General features: G+C 38.1%; 1 non-coding gene across 1 annotated transcript; it reads right to left on the bottom strand.

Moving 5' to 3' along the window:
- Nucleotides 1-5,435: 5,435 nt before the first annotated feature.
- LOC136228215 (small nucleolar RNA R71) lies at nucleotides 5,436-5,542 on the bottom strand. The gene has a single exon (XR_010688545.1). It is a non-coding gene; the product is annotated as a small nucleolar RNA R71 (small nucleolar RNA).
- Between the last annotated feature and the right edge of the window lie 418 nt (nucleotides 5,543-5,960).

The raw sequence follows: 5,960 nt of genomic DNA, 5'->3' as shown, positions 1-5,960 counted from the left end.
ATGACCGAACTCATGTTGACTATGGTCAGTCACATGAATTTTTTGGAGGGTCAAATTCGTCTGCTGCAAGAACCAACCAAGTCCACTGCCCCTACCGACAATTTGCCTACTGATGATGCTGGCAAAACGGGGGAGAAAAGTGGCAATTCTGGAGAAGGAACTCCAAGTTAGATGTTAGGAAGGAAAGAATTTGTCTGTTTTGTTTTCTGTTCTGTCTTGTCTTTATCTTATTCTTTAAAGAAATTCAATATGCCTAACTTCTGTTATTTTGAATTTTGAATTTGGAATACTTGCATTGTTATTCAACTATTGTTATTCATCCTGCAAATGCTAAGTATTTTTTAAATGCATAAAAACAAATGTTTGAACTTGTCAAATATAAACCATTGAACAAATAAATTACTCAGCGCTCTATCACTATACATTACTTCCGCTGAATTCTGAGTAAAATAGAATATGTTCCATAAGCTGGCCTATACCTGAAAACTGATCTTAGACTTATGCAATTAAACCTTAGAATGTTTAGAATAAAACTAAGGCAGTTGCTCTACCCTTACGGGGGAGTTCACTTAATTAAAAAGGTCAACTATCATGGGGGAGCTCAACGCTGAGTTCCTTGCTGATTAGTTTTGCCAACATCAAAATGAGGGAGTTTGTTGAAACACCATTCCACAGGATTTTGATTTGACAAAATTAATTAAGTGAAATTAAATATTCTACAACACACTAAGTTTAAATGCTTTGATTTATTGTTACTAATGTGTTTGTTCAATGTTGAGTTTATAATTTATTATAAGACATAAAGATCATAAGGCTCAAGCCCTATATGGAAGTCAAGGCCCAAGTCAAACAAGCCCAAGATCACTCAGCCCGCGTATTTCAAAACATTGCCGTTGAAGTGATGAAACGCATGCTGAGCAAAGAAGGATCTAGAAGATCCACGTAGACAACTTCGGTATGAAGCTGCTGAGCTGTCTCGACAAAACGTACAAAACAGCAGCTGACCACAAAGCAACTTCCAGACCAAGTATTTCCTCAAGTGGTAAAGAACAGAAGATGCAGCAAGCTGTCTGGTTGACGTTACCTAAATTGGAGGAACATACTGCCACACTGACCGAAAAACAGAAGATGCTGGAATCTGATTGGCTAAGAGAACTGCTGTGCAGACTGAGTGAAAGCGACATGAAGCCGTTTCCCTCCAACAGTTATTTCGAAATTCGAAATAACCCGATGCCCTTCAGCTCTCTATAAATAGAGCATTCAGAGTCCATATTAAAAAGAGAACTTTTGAGCAAAAGCCGTTACGCTGATCAAACGTATACAAAAGTTCTCCATCAAAAGCAAAGCAAATTCTTACACTACAAGCTTATTCATTTGTGTAAAAGTCTAGAGTGATTGATCTTCAATCATCTAAGGTGTTCTAGCAATTGTTGTTTAGGACAAATCTTAATCATTTCTAGTTGAAGAAAGGAGAAGCTGAGTACTCGGTTTTAGTACTTAGTGAATTAGAATAGAAGTGAGTAGAGGTATAGAGGAAGGTACTCTTGTTATACTCAGCTTCTGATTTGTAAAGGGTTTTCGAGTCTCTACCTTTAAAGAGCTCAGTAGTGAATTGGAAATCTCAGAACGTGTTCCGGGGACAGGACGTAGGCTTAGAAGAAGCCGAACCTGGATAACTCCGCTGAGTGAAGTATTTCTAACCCTTAACTCCTTAATATATTGCTTGCTTAAAACAAACTAAAACTGACCAAGTAAAAGAGGTCAAGCTGAGTGTGCGCTACCAACGAGTTAGTTCAGGAATAGACTCTAAGTGCTATTTCCTGACCTAAGCAACGAAGCTGACCTAGTCACTAGTTGACTAAGCCAATGTCTTGCTGATTGCTAAGCGCCGCTGTTATATAATCTTTTCTCAAAGAAAAGAAATCTGCCCGAATCATTTTAAAAAGGTAAAATAGTTCCTAACCCCCCCTTGGAACTATATTTGCAACCTTACAAGGGACCAACAATGGTGAAAATGAAAATAACAACAATAATGTCAACCCGAGGTTGAGGATGAAGGATTACTCCAGACCATCCACCGAAGGGCATTCGTCATGCATTGTCATACCAAACTATGGAAATCGCATGTTCGAAGTGAAAGCCCCGATGATTCAGATGTTACAAATAGCTGTCTAGTTTGGGGGATACCCAAATGAAGATCCAAATGCCTATATTCAAGATTTCATCACAATGTGCAACACTTTTCGTTCCCATAGGAATGATGATGACGAGGTCATGCGGATCAAGCTGTTTCCCTTCTCTTTGAAAGACAAGGAAAAGAACTGGTTGAAGAACTTACAACCAGGATCTATCACAAGCTGGGAGGAAACGGCTACCCTATTTCTGATGAAATATTTCCCGCCTAGACAGGCAATCAAGTTGAGAAATAAGGTTTCACACTTCGTTCAAGAAGAGGATGAATCATTATCTGAAGCGTGGGAAAGATATAAAGAATTATTGCGAAGAGTGCTGAATCATGGCATACCCATGTGGATGCAGGTGTAGAACTTTTATAATGGAGTGATCAATGCCTACAAGATACAAATTGAATCAGTTGCCAATGGAAATCCGGAGGAACTGGAACCTCAAGCCTTGTACGAATTAATAGAGAGAGTGGTCAACACTAGTTACAAATGGCATTCGGTAAGAGCCGACAGCAAGAGAATCACGAATACCGCAAATAGCGAGGCGATCAGCAAATTGTCTTTACAAATGGAACATCTGGTCAAAACAATGGGAAAGATGAATGTTTCGGCAATGAACACGCAACCCTCTGCTCCGATGGAAACCTTATCACCTTATGCCTGTGATTTCTGCAGTGGGCCTCATCGACCAATAGATTTTCCCAGAACTAAACTAGGAGCATCAATGCAAGAATAGTGTGATTTTATTGCTCGCCAACCACCGAACCCCTATTCAAACACATATAATCCAGGGTGGAGAAGTCACCCGAATTTTTCTTGGCAAGATAATCAGAGGCAACCAGTGATGCAGCAGCCTTATAGACAAGAGAATTTACGACCAGCATATCCGCCACAACAAAGCAATTCATCTAGTCAACAATATCAACACCAATCAAACACTCCACAAGAAGGAAAGCCTGATTTAGAATCCATGATGATGCAATTCATGAAGCAGACACAATCATCTATCAAGAATCTTGAGACCCAAATGCAATAATTTGCTACAACCATAGCTTCAAAAGAAAATGGCGCACTTCCAAGCAACACAGTAACCAATCCAAAAGAAGGAGTCAATGTCATTATCCTGAGGGGAGGAAAGGAAGTACCGGACCACAACGGAGCCAAAACGGAGCTAAAATGAAGGAAATCCCTAAAAACATACCGAGAATGCATATCAATCAGAAGAATGCTCAAGGAGGACGAGAAGCAGTCAGAAGACAGGGAGACAAGTCCCTATCGCGACTGAGATTTTCATAATCTCAGTCGCGACTTACGAAAGGCGTCATGGAGGAAAAAAACGAAGTCTTCAACTCGCCCCTGTACCCCCTGTCGCGTTTGAGATTTTTAGAATCTCAGTCGTGGCAGTGAAGTATTCTGTACAATATTCACATGTTTTAAATCCGAGAAACGTGTCTGTTCGTTTGGATAAAAGCGACCCTTCACCAACGGACACGACCCATCATTTACAACCCTTCAACAACTATGAATAAGTGATCCATTTCAAGAAATCAGAGGGTTGGAAAAGTTAGAGAAATTAGAGAAGAGAGTTATTATGTTGAGTTTCTGATTCAGAAAAGAATCAGAAAGTTAGATTTCATTTCTGTGTAAACAATCGTGTTGTACACGAGTTGTTATTATATTATTTACAAACACAGTATTAGTTTAGTTTCTAAGGTTGATCAGAGACAAGTTTTCATGCTGGTAGTGGACTGGCCGGTCTCTATTCCGAAGAGTCAGCGAGAAGGATTGACGGCTGAAGCGTATGAGGTCTGAAAAGCCTACAGAGTTTGAGGGAAAGATTGACAACCCAGATCTCAAAGTTTTCGTTGCAATGCTATCCAAGTTTCTACTTCTCTGTTAACTTGTGAAAAATCACATTTCATTAATGATATACTTATTTGTTCAATACATTCATACTGTTGTTATTTTGATATTGTTCTGACAAAATGATCTTCAAAATGATAAATTGGTGTTTTTATTAAAACGTTCTATTCCATCTTATCCATATAAGAACTTTGTTGAACACTTGACAGATTTAGTTTTTATGGATGATATGATCGTTGATCGCGGCTTATCAGACATAAAATACTAGTTTGATTAAGGTAGAAATCTGCTCCGATCCAGAGAGATTTCTACGGTTCAAAACCATTCAATTGATAAATCCCTATATGATTACATGTCCATAATCTTACAAAGTTAAAGTTGCTTTCTTTGCTTAATGAAAATAAGTTTTATACCTACTATTTATTCCAATTACGGAAGTATCTGTCTTATAATCAAAATCTCAAGACAGAATTGTTCTCTAAACTCGATATAATATTCTTATCTAATCCTAATTTACCCAAACCAATTCAATCAATTAAACGAATTTCTTTTGTTAAACCTAAACACGTGTTTAAAACTGAATTAAATAAAGTTTTAGTTAGAAAGCGTTCCCTGTGGGTTCAATATCTTTTATTACTACAAGCGTATATCGTGCACTTGCGGAAATCGCTCAACAAGTTTTTGGCGTCGTTGCCGGGGAACGCCAAAATTTTTAACAAAATTTTAGATTTTTCGTGTTTTATTTCGAATCTAGGTGTAAACATACTTATTTTAACTTTTGTAATTTAATAATTTTCAATTACTAATATATTTATTCTTCAAATTCTGTTTTTCAGGTAGTTTCGGTTCGTGTAAGATTTCAAGTTCATGCGCAGTTCTCGAAGTTCAGGCATACCACCAAAACCACTAGATCCAGAAATTGATAGAACCATTAGGAAGAATAAGAAAGACAAGAAAAATAAAAAAAACAAAAATAAGACCCCAGTAAAGACAAATACCGAGTCTGGTAAAATGGCAGACCCACCAACACTTATGGATTACGCTAGGCCAGGTGTGGCCGGTGTAACCAATAGTATCGTTAGACCCAGAATCACCGCAAATCAATTTGAAATTAAGTCAGCTTTGCTTAATATATTGCAAAACAATGTAACATTTTACGGGTTACCTAACGAAAATCCTAACACCCATTTAACACATTTCCTTGAAATTTGTGACACTTTTAAAATCCCAGATGTGACTGCAGAAGCAATCAAACTTCGCCTATTTCCTTTCACTTTGAAGGATAGAGCCAAAGAATGGTTAACTTCTATGCCAGCTGCAACTTTTGCCACTTGGGAACAATTAGCCCAAGCATTTTTATCGAAATATTTTCCTTTAGCAAAAACCGCAAGAGTCATAAAGGAGTTAACATCTTTTTCTCAAAATGATAATGAGACTCTTTATGAAACTTGGGAACGTTTTAAAGAACTTCAACGTTTATGCCCACACCACCAATTACCCGCCGAACTTTTAATGCGAACATTTTACAATGGACTAAATCCTACAACTAGGGGTTCATTAGATGCTATGACGGGAGGGCTATTTATGAAGAAAACATCAGCTCAGGCAAGAGAACTTCTGGAGGAAATGGCAATTAACAGCAGTATATGGCCCGCGGAACATGGACATATACCGATGGCAAAACCATCATCCTCAGCCGTATCATCAGTTAAAGGTATAGTTGAACTTGATCCAGTCGCGATGTTACAAGCCCAATTTTCTGCCTTGTCGCACAAAATTGATAAGTTTATGACACCACGCGATACCAATGGTAATCCAATCCAAACAGATGTGGATTATGAAGATTTGAGTGAGATCGAACAGGTAAATTTTGTCCAAGGGCAAAACCAAACCAATAATCCTTATTCTAATACT

This window comes from Euphorbia lathyris, chromosome 4 (assembly GCF_963576675.1).
Source record: "Euphorbia lathyris chromosome 4, ddEupLath1.1, whole genome shotgun sequence".
NCBI lineage: Eukaryota > Viridiplantae > Streptophyta > Magnoliopsida > Malpighiales > Euphorbiaceae > Euphorbia > Euphorbia lathyris.
The sequence above is the reverse complement of the archived record's forward strand: the minus strand, read 5'-3'. Positions and strand labels throughout refer to the sequence as shown.